This window comes from Monodelphis domestica, chromosome 1 (assembly GCF_027887165.1).
Source record: "Monodelphis domestica isolate mMonDom1 chromosome 1, mMonDom1.pri, whole genome shotgun sequence".
In the NCBI taxonomy this organism is placed as follows: domain Eukaryota; kingdom Metazoa; phylum Chordata; class Mammalia; order Didelphimorphia; family Didelphidae; genus Monodelphis; species Monodelphis domestica.
The window spans coordinates 606,772,092-606,787,302 of record NC_077227.1 but is presented as its reverse complement, the minus strand read 5'-3'; positions in this window follow the sequence as shown (position 1 = coordinate 606,787,302).

Here is a 15,211-nt window from a genome sequence, read left to right as displayed (position 1 = left end):
TCTGCATTGTTCCAGTCCCCATGGAATTCCTCCACTTTATTATTCCTTTGTGCACAATAGTATTCCATCACCAACAGATACCACAATTTGTTCAGCCATTCCCCAATTGAAGGGCATCCCCTCATTTTCCAATTTTTTGCCACCACAAAGAGCACAGCTATGAATATTTTCACAGGTCATAAAAGGAGAGTATGTGAGGTGGAATAGTTAGGGAGCATCTAAGTAGCTAGTACTGTTCCCAAGAATAGTAGTATGTCCAAAAAATTTTTATTCTAGTCACCAAGGTTCTAATTACTGCCATTTTGTGTGTATGGGAGGAGTGTAGAATTTCTTGTGCTTAGAATTCTAGGTTGTTTGGCAGAATACGTGTCAGTACAGAGTAACATAAATATGTGTGGTCATCAGGATGGAGTGGTTGAATATGGTATCCTGGAAAGAAATCATAATTCATGATGAATGGCTCTTCCAAATAACCTGAAGAGCAATGATAGCCAGTTTTTCAACTATATTATAGATTTTGCTGGCAAGCACCTCCAGTTCACATTTTCCGTGTTGGCCTCTTTGTTCTGTGTGATATGGAGCATGAAAGCCTGGTGATGATGTATGTCGATAATTCACAAAGGTTCTCATTACATGTAAGTGTAAAAGGAATGATCATCTATTCATGGTCATTTCTGTTTTTAACATTGGCCAACTTGGATTTATGCCAGGAAAGAATTAATGGTTCATTATTTGGGAACCACAGACATAATAGACCAAATTAATAATAAAATTTACAAAAATTATATAATTATTATCAATAGAAGTAGAACAATCGACAAAATACAATGCTTTTCTATTCTGACAGGAAGCATACATAAAGATGGTCAGAACTTGGCCTCAGTAGTAAGGTCCTTTCAGTCTCCTGGTTTCTTCTTGTTTAATAATGTTCTCCTTTCTTATTGCCTCCACATCTGCCTTCTCCCTTTTATTGGAACATGTGACAGACTGAGTATTATTACTCATTTTTCTACATTCTACTAAATCTGATTACTGATATTTTAAATGATTTTAATGATTTAATATTTTTATTAAAATAATGTTTTTCCTATAAAAATATGAGGTTGATATCAAGGATGATTTTAAGGTTTTAAGACTTGGTGACTGGATTAATAATAATATAAATGTAGTCACCAGATGCACCTAATTCTTACCTTTTTCTGGGTCATCTGGTTTTCTTGTTTCACAATTCTCTGGCAGACTTGGGAAGACTATGATGTTTATTTAGAAAAACCTTTCCATCTTAGAATGTACCTTCCACACTTTCCCCTGGTCATTAAAGATCACTCCTAGGGAGGGCAGTTGGGAAGCTCAGTGGATGAAGTGCCAAGCCTAGAGGTGGGAGGTCCTAGGTTCAAATCTGGCCTCAGACACTTCCCAGTTGTGTGACCTGGGCAAGTCACTTAATAACCATTGCCTAGCCTTTACTGCTCTTCTGCCTTGGAACCAGTACACCATATTGATTCTAATATGGAAGGTAAGGGTTTAAAAAGATTTTTTAAAAAAAGATCACTTCCTTGGCATCTAATCTACCACAGTCTCTCCCCAATCCCTATCTTGTCAAGATATTTTGTTTTCTCTGCCTCACTTCCCTCACAGCCCTTCCTAGGGGCCTCCCCACTGCTGTCTTAGGACAAAGATTTTTGATGAGCTGCAGCCCTGCTGTCTTCTGACCAACCAGCTGTCTAAAAGAAGGCAGCAAGAATTGTGGGCACATGCCATTTCTTTTAAATAGCAATAAACAAAAAAAAATTACAGAAAGCTGACAGAGCACAGATTTATCATTCATTGTGCCTAGAAAAATAACACAGCAGACTATGTCCCACTGCCCGTAGTTGAGCCAGAAACTCCATCAAATACGGAGCCATCTGTAAAAGAAAGAGAACCTCCCTCTTCCAGCCCGACTCTGCATTTGTACCTGATGACTTCTAGAGGGCAGCAGAACCTCAATAATGTTCTGTTACATCAGCCAAAAGGCAGTCAGACGCCCCTTCTGAAACATTTTCAGGCTTCTCTGTGTGTTATGAAATTATGTAAACTAATTTTATTATTTTATATTTTATTTACATTATTATTATTTATAAAATAAAATATAATTATATTTTACATTTATTATAAAATACCATCCTGAAACTAGTTCAGAGTCTCTCTCTCTCTCTAATGTACATTACAGGCTAAAAGCTCTCTAAAGTTTGTCATAGGCAGCTCTGGGATATAAGTCATTTGGATAGTATGATGTCTGCCTTCTCTGAAGTAGAATGAATCTCAGATTCTCAATGGCAGGGATTACCTGGCTGGTTTATCTCTGTGTTTCCAATGCTTAGCCTCCATAGAACAATACTTCAATGCCTTGGACCAGTGCATGGTGAATCAATATTTGGAGAATTGAATTTCCTTCACATTACAGGCAGTTGGGTGGCACAGTAGAGAGAGAACTGGCTCTGGAGTCAGGAAGACCCAAGTCTGAATCCAGTATCAGATACCTATTAGCCATGAGACCCTGGGCAGATCACTTCACCTCTGTTTGCCTCAGTCTTCTCATCTGTAATATGGGGGAAATAAATAGTACCTACCTCTCCGGGTTGTTATGAGGATTGTGAGTTTTAAAATTAATACTCAATAACTATTATATTTTAAAAGTTTTATTAATAATAACTAGGGCAAAAGAACTGCTTGAATTCAGCCCGTTACAGGTCCAAAAAAAAAAGAATAAAGGGCAGAATTACAGCCACTTTAATACAATCATGCAAAATACAGGGATGCAGGAAAAGGAAATTTTGGGAAATACTAAGGGATTTCTGGGGATGAAGTCCAAAGGCTCAAAATCTCCATTTTTACAGGATCCAATGAAATGATATTTGTAAAAAACAAAACAAAACACAAAACGTTGAGTTCAGTTCCTGGGTATAGTAAACACTATAGAAATATTAGTTATCATTATTATTATATATACCATCCAGGGTCATTAAAAGAATGTGAGCAAAATAAATGCATGGTTTCTGGGATGAAAGAAAAAAGACTTGGAGACCTTTGGAAGCCATTAATAGCCATTTTTGTCTTTGTCATCTGGCTTCTTACTCTGGTCTAAGGAGTCATGGTGGACCCAGATCTTGTGAGGGTTCCTATAAGGATCCAATGAGATAAAATTTGTAAAATGGACTTAGCCCAGTTCCTCCATAGGAGGAGCTAAACAAATGTCTATTCCCTTTCCTTCTTCTCTAATAATACCCACCATAGTCTCATGAATACTGTGAGAGCTGTGGAAGAGGCATGAAGAGAGAAAGGTTTTGAAGGGCAAACCAAGATGCAACAGACTAAGCTGGGGACCTGTCTTGTCAATCAAGATGAAGATTCTAAAAGGGAATGTTCCCAGGAGGAGTGGCAGTTGAGCTGACATGGAGGGGACTGGGAGTGTCTCTCTCTGGCAGTTGAGGCTGGCTGAAGACCCTGATTGTGCTGGCTTGTTTTGGGGGGGCTTTCTGGTCAAGGGGAGACCCCTGTGCTCTCTGAGATTTTGACTGACCAAGAGTTGGGGTTTTTCTGGCCACAGAGAGAGGAGAAGAAGGAGAAATTTGGCTTTTGAGTTGGTTGTCTCTTTCTGAGAGTTTAAGATGACCAGGAGAAACTGAGAGACCTTGATGGTGTTGTAAAAGAAAAAAGATCTTAGCTGTTGTCCTCCATTTATCTAACTGTTCCTCTTCTCGCCTTTGTTACTGGACTATTTTCATAACCCTCTCAAATTCCCCTTATAGATTAGGGAAACCCTCATTCCACTTTCCTCAGTTTCCCATTCTGTTATCCCAATAAACCCCTACTTGAAAAAGAAAAGAAGATTTTTATAGTTCATTTAGGGGGGAGGAAAGAAGCCAAAGGCTTCAAGAAGAATGGGGAGGTGAAGGGGGTCAGGGAGCAGAGGGTTGGAGACGGGAGGGAGTGAAAGGGAGGAAGAGGTTAGAAAGATATACTGATCAATCATCCATCACTAGGGATCAGTAGGCAAACACCAGAGCAGTTCCCCTGTGTAGCAGTTCCCTTGTGTGGCAGCCACAGGTTCCCCTGTAGCAGCTGCTCTCTAGTCTCAAGCCAGATCATTCAGTCACTGCAACAAGTAGAAGTGACACACAGATTTACACTTCTATTTCAAGTAGAAATAGTTTTCCTCGGTTTATCTCTCTATTTCAATCAGTAGTAGTTTCACTCAGTTTACTTCTATTTCAGAGCTCAGTCCTTTGGCACAATGCTCTAGAAGCAAGGGAAGCTGCTCATTAAGCCTAATCACTAGCATTTTTCTGTGGCTACTAGTGTTTGCAAAGTCCTTTTGCCTCATCCAAATGGATAAATTCAATTAACCTGAACTTAACTCAGATGAATTGGAAATTATTTCATTTTGGTCCCAAAGAACAGAGGATAAGTCTTAGAGGTAGCAGACTATGGATGCAGTGGAAACATGGACAAGAATAGCAGGCAGCATTTATATGTTTATAGATTACTTTAAGATTTGCAAAGTGTTTTACAAACATCTCATTTTATCCCCAGAACAACCCTGGGAGGTGAGTGTTGTTATCATCCTCATTTGACAGTTGAGGAAACTGAGGTGGAGGTTTAGTGACTTGCCTGGGATCATACAACTCATAGGTATCTTGAGGCTGGATTTGGATTCAGGTCTTATTGATTTTAGGTCCAGCCCTTTATCCACTGTACAAATTAGCTACCATTCTTAGTGAAGAAGACTGTGGATGTTGGCTGTCCAGATAACTGTGTGGGTCTGTTTTGTTTGGATGTTTTCTTCTTTTTTTAAAAATTCCTTACCTTTCATCTTAGAACTGATACTGAGTATTGTTTCCAAGACAGAAGAGCAGTAAGGGCTAGGCAATGGGGGCTTAAGTGACTTGTCCAGAGTCACCCAGCTAGGAAGTGTCTGAGGTAAAATTTGAACCCAGGACCTCCTGTTTCTCATGCCTATCTCTCTCTCCACAGAGCCACCCAGCTGCCTGTAACTGCTTTCCTTCTTACAAAATAGAGAATGACTATGATTTATGAAACAAAAGGAAGCAATTAAACTTTAAAAACACCATTTCACAAACATGGAATTGGCTGTCAGATCCAAGATGAAACTGAAATTAAACTCTGCCAAGGACAATAAGAGGCTCCATGGTAGGAATAGCTTTCATTCCTTCTTCTAAAATTCCCTTCTTTGGATACTAATTCTGGGGAGCACCTGGTAATTTCATATATCTCAATTCCTGTACCCTAAGACAGATGGAGGAATTCTGATTAATTTTTCTTGCTAACTAGGTTTTATATGGGGGAAAAAAAAGGAAAGAGAGGAACTGGGTGGCTTGGTGGATAGAGCCAGGTCTGGCGATGGGAGTTCCTAAGTTCAAATATGAACTCAGACACTTCCTAGCTGGGTGACCCTGGGCAAGTCACTTAACCCCCATTGCCTAGCCCTTGCCACTCTTCTGCCTTAGAACCAATACTTAGTATCATTTTTAAGACAGAAGGTAAGGGTTTAACAAAATAAAAAGGAAAGATATTGCTCTCAGAAAGGCAGATTGTAACAGGACATGTTTTTCCCCAGATTTCCCTCTTGTTCTTCTTTATCCAAGTCTGCCCTATGAGTCTGTTCTGCAGTACCCACAGAATTCTAGCAGGGAGCATTTTCTAAACAGGAAGCTGTATTTGGGCCAAATCTCCAAAGTGTTCATGCTGTAGTCTGAATTTTTTTGAAGAAAACAGAGGCATAGGGAGACAGAGCAGCCAACCAAATTATTTTCTATTGTGATTCAGTCAACAGTTTTACCTTTCTCTGGGATAACTGACAGGCTTGGGAAAAAAATCAAAACAACCCAAAACCTTACAAAAAAACCCCTTGTCAACACTTAATTCATTAGCTCTCCTAATTCATAGTATTTCAAAGGGACCTTTATGAGTCTTTTCACTTAGTCAATCAATAGACCTTTGTAAGAGTCTCCTATGTGCCAGAAATTTTGCTAGGTGCTATCTAATGAAAATAATCTGGCATCTTACTTTTTGTGCTTTCCAAAAAAAAAGCTGGGAATTAAAACTGCCTTTCAATCATTCATCCCTTATAAGTCATTCTTTTACTCTAATCAAATGTTTGAGCAAGTGGCATGAAATGTTCTATCAATAAGGGACATATAAAGAATCTCAGATTTCATCTAGCCAGGGATGTTGGAGGTCAGCTACTCCAATGCTCTTTTTTTTTTTTGGTAGATTAGCAAAGCGAGACTGGAAGAAGTTAAATGGTTTGCTGAAAATCACCTAGGTAATAAGAAGTGGCAGAACCAAAATTTGAGCCCATATCCTCTCAACAAATCCAACCCTCTTGCCAGCATACTGATTCGTATAGTTAACTGCTTAAGTAGGAGCAAGTGAAGGATATATCTTTTCTACTACAAAAAAATTTCTACAGAAATGCATGGAGATTTTTTAAAAATTCCCTGGAAGAAAGTAATTTTGCACATACAAATCAAGTGTAGTAAAAATTATAAGGGAAATAGGCAACAGGAAGAAAAAGTCTCTGCAATACATTTGTGTGGTAAAAGTGTCCTTTCCAAGATATATAAGAAACTGCTTCAAATATATAATATCAAAGGCTATCCTCTACTAGAAGAATGGTCAAAGATATTGTAATAGTTAAAAATGTGGCTGCTGATTATAATAATTAAATATTAAGTTAAGAAGCTATTAGTAGCTTTTAACAATTTGGTTTAATAGAAATATAATAAAAATAGGGAAAGGTAGTGTCAGCATGGAATCTAGTATGAGATTTAAAATAGTGAAGCCCATAAACTGTAGTGAGTTAAAATGGTGGAAGATATAAATTGTGATAGATATAAGAGAGGGTGAGTAAATTTGACCTCAGAAAATATGTTTCACTACAGTGTCTTGGTTTTTTAATCAAATATAAGGTGGTCACCAGGGAAATATTCCCAATTATTCAAATACCTGTGGAAAGGAAACAAGACTGACAGTTTGTGTGGGGGAAGGGCCAACTGGGAGTGGCAGTTGGGTTTTGTGACTAGCACTTGCTTCCAGCCGGGTAGGGTCTTGCTCTTCCTGGGATTGGAGGGGAGAGGAGCTTGTTCAGCCCAGTCTGGAGAGGCATGCTCTTCTTGGTTCAGCCTGAAGACACAGGCTTCTGAAGGTCAAATTTGTTCTTGTTTGCTTTCTGTCTATTGCTAAGATTCTGAATTAGAACAACAAGAGTAGACGTGAGTGGGACAAACCCTCCACCAGCCTCTAGGGCCTGGCCCTATACTCTGAAACTAGGAAAAACTCCAATTCCAACTGGATTATTAAACTTTATATTATTTGAATTCGCAGTCAGATAAGTGGACTATCTTTTCTGGTCATAGAGGGAGCTGAACTTCAGTTTCAGTCATTCAAAGACAAACAGACCTCTTTGGACCCCTGCTGTTTCCTCTCAGCAGGAGGCATCTCCCTCCCTTGCTTCACCAACCATTTCCCTTTATCTCCTCCTTACCCCATACAAACCTCCCTTATTATCCCCCTTTTCCCAATCCTATTTCCTTTCTCAATAAATATTACATACCCAAGTCAACTGAGTTTTATAGAGATTTTAATTAATACAAATGTGGAATTAAAGAAAAGAGAGAAAGAGAGAAAAAGGAAATAAGTATGAAGGGCCTTAAGCTAACATGGCCTAGACCTGAGACTTAAGAGAGAGAGATCAGTCAGTCAGTCTTTTAATACTCACAAGGTCTGTCTAAACAAGGATTCTAGTGACACCAGGCCAGCATCATCTCAGCTGCTTTCACCAGCTCCCTCCTCTATCTGAATGTTTCAGAATCAATCCTTCCTCAATCTGAATGGTTCAGAATGAGTCCTCTTCAATCTGAATGTTTCAGAATGACCTCCAGCTCTTCTCTGAGCTCTTATTTTTAAGGGCAAAATCTCCTATGTCACCTCCCCTAAGTTCTTCCATCTACCAATCACTGTAGATGTTTTCCAAAAGACAGCCCATTTTGAATTCACAGCTGAGTAGATTAATCTCTTTAGTAAGTCAGAAAAAAAATGCTGCTGTGTCGACTAATTTCATTAAGAGAAAACCTCTGAGTAAGTTTTCACCTTTTAGGTCTAAGTAGTTTACAAATTGCCCCACCTTTATAGGCACCTAGCATCCCATTGTATCAATTCCAAAAACAGGCATGGCTCAAAGAACTCCTTTCCTTTATAAGTATGGTTTTCAAGTACTTTCATTGTTTAGCAAGGAGTTTTCTGCCATAAAGCAATCTTAAGTACGGGTGGAATCGAGGTCCTCCCATAGCAAGGATTTTTCTCCCCTAAAGCAGTCTTAAGTAGGGGTGGAGTAGGGATACTCCCATAGCAATGAGTTTTTACATTCAAGTAGAGTTCTCACTATCTGGTTGGGAATTATTTCAAGTAGGGAATTGGAGGATTCCTCAATGTGGAGTAAAATTTTTAACATTCATAAGTCTGTGAAATTTTAAGGTTTACAATCCCCCCTGATGATCATTGGGAGACTAGTCTCCCCATTGATCATTTAACATAATCAATTTGTAATCCTAAATGCACTTCTAACTATGGATATACATGATATTCAATTTTCTAAGAGAAATTAGAATAGTGAGGGAGGAAATAGAAAAGAAAAGAAAGCAAAACTAATGTTTTGCTAGGCACATTGACAGAAAGCCAAATTAGGGGCAGTCCCTTTAGGCATAAATGTGTACATTTACAATAAATGTTCAATCAAAGTTCAGTTCAATCAATCATATTCAAAGTTCATTCTTGATCTTGATGAAGTGTAGGTTTTCTGGCATCTTTCTGCAACAGTTCATTCTCTGGATATAAAAGTTTCAAGCTTCTTTCTTGAAGATCTTTTCTCAAACAAAATCAAATCTTGAATTTTTATAAAAGTACAATCTTAAACAAAAAATCAAAATTCTTGGATTTTTATAAAAATACAATCTCAAACAAAAAATTCAAAATTCGAAAATTCTTAAATTTTAAATAAAAATACACTAGAAACCCCAAACTTGTAGCCTAGTAAGATCTGATGAACCCCAAGTTTTAGGACTAGATTGTACGTTGGAGGCCCCAAAGTTTGTACTTGTTCCCTTTCAGGTGGGGCCAAGCCCAAGCCAAGTGACTCTTCTTGCCTCCAGAAGCCACTGTATCACACCCTCCCTTCAAGGTCAGGACCTTCCAAGTCCTTGATTGATCCACTTAAAAGTTGCTAATTGGGGCAGCTGGGTAGCTCAGTGAATTGAGAGCCAGGCCTACAGACAGGAGGTCCTAGGTTCAAATCTGGCCTCAGACACTTCCCAGCTGTGTGACCCTGGGCAAGTCACTTGACTCTCATTGCCTAGCCCTGACCACTCGTCTGCCTTGGAATCAATACACAGTATAATACAGTATAAATACACAGTATTGATTCCAAGATGGAAGGTAAGGGTTTAAAAAAAAGGTGCTGATTGATTACATTAAGAGACAAAAGGAGGGTAATTTTATTTTCACAATATAAGCAAGTTTTTCAAAGGAAGATATCCAAAGTATGAAATTTAAATTTCTCTAAATTACTTCATTCTTAGCTAAGCTTATTCTTAGATGACAAACATGCAATCTCTCACTGAATCCAGACCAGAAATCTTTCCAGTATCTTGGCCTAGAATATCAGAAGTAAAAGTCCCTTTTGGGAAGAGACATCTGGAACCTAGAGTGAAGATCCTAGCTAAAGAACACATAATTTTGAGTGCTCTTATTCTAGATCTCTGGGAAAGTAAAGGAAAAGAGGGTATAAAGTACCCTTGAGAAACCATAATCTGGCTTAGCAAACATATTTGAGACCTTTCACCAGAGTTTCAGTCTAAAATGAAGTGAAATTGCAGATCCTGGAACTGATGGTGCAAGAGAAATTCCTGATCACCCTGCTAATTGTGACATGTTAATCACTTTAAAAGACTGATATATATATTAATTTAAGGTCGCCAAGGAATTCAGCTATGTAATTCCTAAATGAAAACTCAAGTCATCAGTCAATCTTTTATGGAGTTTAATTACAATAGGAGGAAGAAAGGAATTAGAGATAGAGAGAGAGAAAAAGGGAGAGAAGGGAATAGGGCTTACATACCCCTTCTGTTTAGGCTGGGCCAAAAGGCCCAAGCCCTTAGATAGCTGGGGCAATGAAAGGAGATCAGTCCCTATTACTCACGTGACCAAAATGGAGAAACAGTCTCAGAGGCCCCCACTTTCAGCTTCCTTCAGAGCAAGCTTCTCAGAGCACACACCAACCACACCGACCAACTTCTCAACCACCACCTTGAGTCTTCAGACCCCCCTATCCTTAAGGAAACCATCCAAGTTCCCTCCCCTCAGTCCTCACATCTACCAATCACATGTCCATCAATTTCCCTGTGCCAATGGAGGCTCTAGCTTAACCCAGGACCGCCCAGAGGTCTGGCTTTGCACATGTCTGTTGAAGGTCATATTTTCAAATAATTAAATCTTTGATCCTTTGCTACAGCCCTTTCTAAATCCTGTTAACCTGAGTAGGGTAGAGATTGGAATAATTAAATTTTGATCTAGGCTGCAGCCCTTACTCAATCCTGTTAGGACTGAATAGGGTGGAGATTGATTCCAAGTATCTCCATTGTATCAATTCTAAAATCAATCATGACTCAAAAGAAATTCCTGTTCTGTGCTTAAGCATAGGTCAAAGTCCTTTCCATTGTTCAGCAAAAGGTTTCTGTCCTAAAGTAATCTTAAGAAGGGAGAAGGAACCTCCCATGCCAATGGGGTTCGCATTCCAATAGTCAAGACCCACTATCAATAGGAAATTTTTCAAGTATGAAATTTCCCAATGGTGAAATTTTCAACATTTATAAGTCTAAGAAATTTTGAGGTTTACATAATACAGATAGGGCCTGGATAAAGCCTGAATAGTAAAGAGATTATCATGGAGGGGCAAGGAAAGAAGTAAGAATTAAAAAATATTTCCATTAGAGCATTGGTTCAAGGAACTTGGGTTGTTTATCTTAGAGAAGCCTGGGGATGAAGGAAGGAAGCAGCTGTCAAGTATCTGAAGGCTGGGCATGTGAAAAAGAGATGAGGGTTCTTTGAGATGATTCCAAAGAGTAGAATAAAGAACAGTGGGTAGAAGTTACAGGGAGAAAAATTTAGGTTTGCTGTAAGGAAAAACTTCATAATAAATTCAAGCCATCTAAAAGTAGAATGGTAAGGTTGGGGAAGTTCTGGGTTCTTCCTTACTGGAGGTCTTCAAGAAAAGGCTGTCTTTTGTGTTACAATGAGCTTTTATTTGGAGGTATAGATTGTACTCAATGGCTGCTGAGGTCCCTTCCATTTCTGAATATTCTGTGATGCTATAAATATTGTCTTTATACTTTAGAGGAAGTTTCGAGAAGGTATAGGGGTACTTATGATGTACAAAATTAGAATACAGCAATGATACACTAACATTTCTGCCAAGAGAAAGATATTTTGCTAATCATATTGCTTACTGTCCCTAGAAGCCTTAGTTATCTTTTAAGAACAACTCTATTTCAGGACAATTCAAGAGTGAATCTAAACTTGTTTTGGTTCCTCAAATTTATATCCTTCTTGAGGGATTGGACTTCCTGGGGAATCTTCATCCTCTCCTTTTACACAGAGGAAATTTTCAGGAGCCTTCTCATAGGGACAACATCATCACTTATGGAGAAAGAGCTCCTATACCTGGATGCCTCAGCCTCACAAGATCCATATCTTTGAACTTAAATATGAAAAACCTCTTTAAAATATTCACCAAATTTAGTCAGTCTAAAGGAACAAATTAATCATTCTCATTATATGGATTAGAAAAGTAGGATCCTAGTACTAATCTAAGTTTGTGAATTTTCTAAGCAAACTTCACAGAAATTCTGGTTAATGGACACATAGTTTATTTGGATCTCATTGGTAGAGATACTTGAAATCATAAACACTGGTTAAATTTTTTTTTAAAAAGAACAACACTGGTTAGATCACATTGACTCATAGGATCTTAACATTAGGTGGCACATTACAGATTACCTAGTTATAACCCTGGGATAAATTCAATTCATCAAGCATTTCTCAAGTATTTCTTTTATGCAAAGCACAGCACTAGGCTTCCTACATTCACAATAAAAAATGAAATAGTCCTTATCCTAAAGGAACATACATTCTATTAAGGGAAAGTAATTTGTCTGTGTACATATATGTATATACATATATATATGTGTGTGTGTGTGTGTGTGTGTGTGTGTGTGTATGTGTGTGTGTGTGTTGTATATTTGTATATAATGCAAAGTAATTTCAAGAAAGCATTAGTACCCAGGGGGTCAGGAAGGTCTTTGTATAGAAAAAAACTATCTGAGCTTCTGTAGGAAAAGACAAATGCATGAAGGTCAAGATTATTCAAACCAGGAGGCAGAAGAAAAATAAAGGAAGTCTATAAAGAGAGAGAAGAGGATGGGGAAATGACTTAAGGTGACATAGTAGAGAAAGTTTGGGAAAAGTAATTAGAGGAGACTTTAGGATATTTACAAGGTCAGACTGGTGGGCAGAAGCAGAAAACAATATTATAAAGATTCATTTCTACCAAGAAAAAGGTGATTTGTCAACTCTTCAGGAGTAATACTTATGGATCCCAGTGCCTCTCGAGGGCAGATTCCTTGAAGTCTGGAAGACACTAACTTCAATTATGGGACTTAGCCGAAGACCAAAGCAGTATTGGCCCCAGAAAGCCATATAAATGTTCTTTACTAGAGAAGGCCTTTATTCTTGTCTGTTCTATTAGTGTGTCAATGATTAAAGAATTTTGAAACTAAAGTGATTGATTAGGAAGTAGGAAAAGAAAAGTTAACTGAGAAGTTCAAGGACAACATGATGGAAAAGAAATTTTGAGCACTTCCATGGGAATGGAATGTCACCATTGAAATTCCCTCTGCTTTGTTTGCCTTTTCAGTGTCCTGTTTTATCCCTGTGGGATAATAAAAGGGGAAAATATTCATCTAACTCGTTGAGGTACAGCTAATCTTTGGCTTATTTGAGATTATTTCTCTCTGAGTGAGGTCTAGAGGAATATATTTAGTTTTAATGACTTTAGCTTAAAATTGGACAGAACCTAACTAAAACAAAGTCCAAGGATATACTCAAATATGTATAACTATTTTTGAAGTTGCAAAGAATGGGACTCTGAGGGAGTGCTCATAAATAAGGGAATGGCTGAACAAGTTATAGAATATAAATGTGATGCAGTACTATTTTGCTGAATTCTTATCAGCATCATGAGCAATCAGAATTACAGAGTACTAACAATAGAACATGTACCCACTTCCTGATAAAGTGCTGAAGGACTCAGAATGCAGAATAAGATAAATTTTTTTATGGGAATTGGTTTTGATTTACTATACATATTTATAATGAGTTTTGTTTTTCCCATTGAGAATATAAGAAAAACAAAACCCATACATTGTTATAAATACATTGTTAAAATAAATCTCTTTGGAATTAATTAAGTTCCTGATGACCTTATTCTTAAACAAACTAGTCCAACCTTAAATAAAAACCCCTCACATTTCTACCCCTTACACTTCCAAACAGGAAGCAAAATTGCAATCATGGCTCACTCTATGAAAAAGTGCAGAAGAATATTGAAAAGTAGAGGCCCTACTGGTCATAGGAAAAGAAAAAAGCCATGTAACTGAGTATTTGGATAGATTTCCCTATGGTCAGGCAAAGACCCTGATATTTCACTATGAATTCTTGGAATTGAAGTTCCAGAGAGTCAAAGTTTTCTTCCTTCCCTAGAAGGAACTGAAATTATTGCAAGTTCTAAGCTTGAGGCAAACTTTCAGAGGACTGTAGTTTTGTAGAGAGACTGGGCCAATAGCAATAAAATCAGCAGCATTGAGTGTAGAAGCAATGATTCAATGAAAATTAGGAAGAATAAAAAGAGAGCAAATATATTTTTCATTGTGGATATAGGAATTGCAATAGCCCAAAGCATAAGGAATGGAAAATCTTTTTGTACACATTTTCCAATTGGTACTGGGCAAATTAATTTTGAATGGGATCATCCAGGTCCTCAAAAAACTGCTGGGATTGGAATTATGAAGCCAATTGATATCCAAAAATGGATCCCTAAAGTTTGATTTATTCCAAGTTAGCTCCTGGATTAGTACTTGAAAAGAATTGGCATATTTGACCATTCCATGCTGCTGGGTTTGGTTTAATTGGCTTAAACAAAAATCAAATGCCCACTATACTTAGAGTACTGTGTTAAGTGCTGGAGATACAAAGACAAGAAACAAACAATCCCTTAAGAAGCTTATACTTTAAAAACACAAAACCACCAAAGTAATTAGATGACCCAGCTTATTCAAGCTCAGGAGCAGATCAGTATTATTTTCTGTGCTTCAACCTCCTTCAACCTGCTTCTATGAAGTAAATTTGAGGAATCTTTTCTGCTGTTAACTTACTCAGAAAGGGTTATTTTCAGGTCTTCTTTAAGGACAAAGAAATTGTTAGGTTTTATTGAAAAATAAAAGAAAGGTCCTGGTTTTATCAGATGTATATCCAGGAATAGAGAATGTTATTAAAGAAAAACAATCAAAAACCATTTAAAACACTATAATCATACACTAGAGAAGTGGGAATGGCAATGTAAAACAAAAGATAAAAGGAAGAAATCCAGAAAAGATCAGTGAGACAGAGACAGAAGACCAGGCAAAAGATAGAGGAAAAGGATTGTTCCAAGAAGTGTTCTGTGGTATTCATGAGGTGAGCTTTAGTGCTACAGATTACTCATTTCATAACCAAATGTTCACTTAAGTTTTTTTTCAGTTTTCAAAGTTCCATACTGATAGAATCCTAGGATCATACTGTAAGAGCCAGAAAGGATTTCAAAAGTCAACTAGTTCAACCTTCTCTTTTACAGATAAAGAAACTGAGAATCATAGAGGTGAAATAATTTACCTTAAGTTAAAATGCTGGAAAATGGCAGAGTTGAGTATAGTCTTCTTAATCAGCGTCCTTCCCTTTCCCTCTCCTGTCTTCTTTCTTCTTTGTTTTTAGGCTATGTTAAGTTCCACTGAGGTGCTAGCTAAATGATCAGTCCCTATTTTAGCCCTTCTACTTCTCTTAA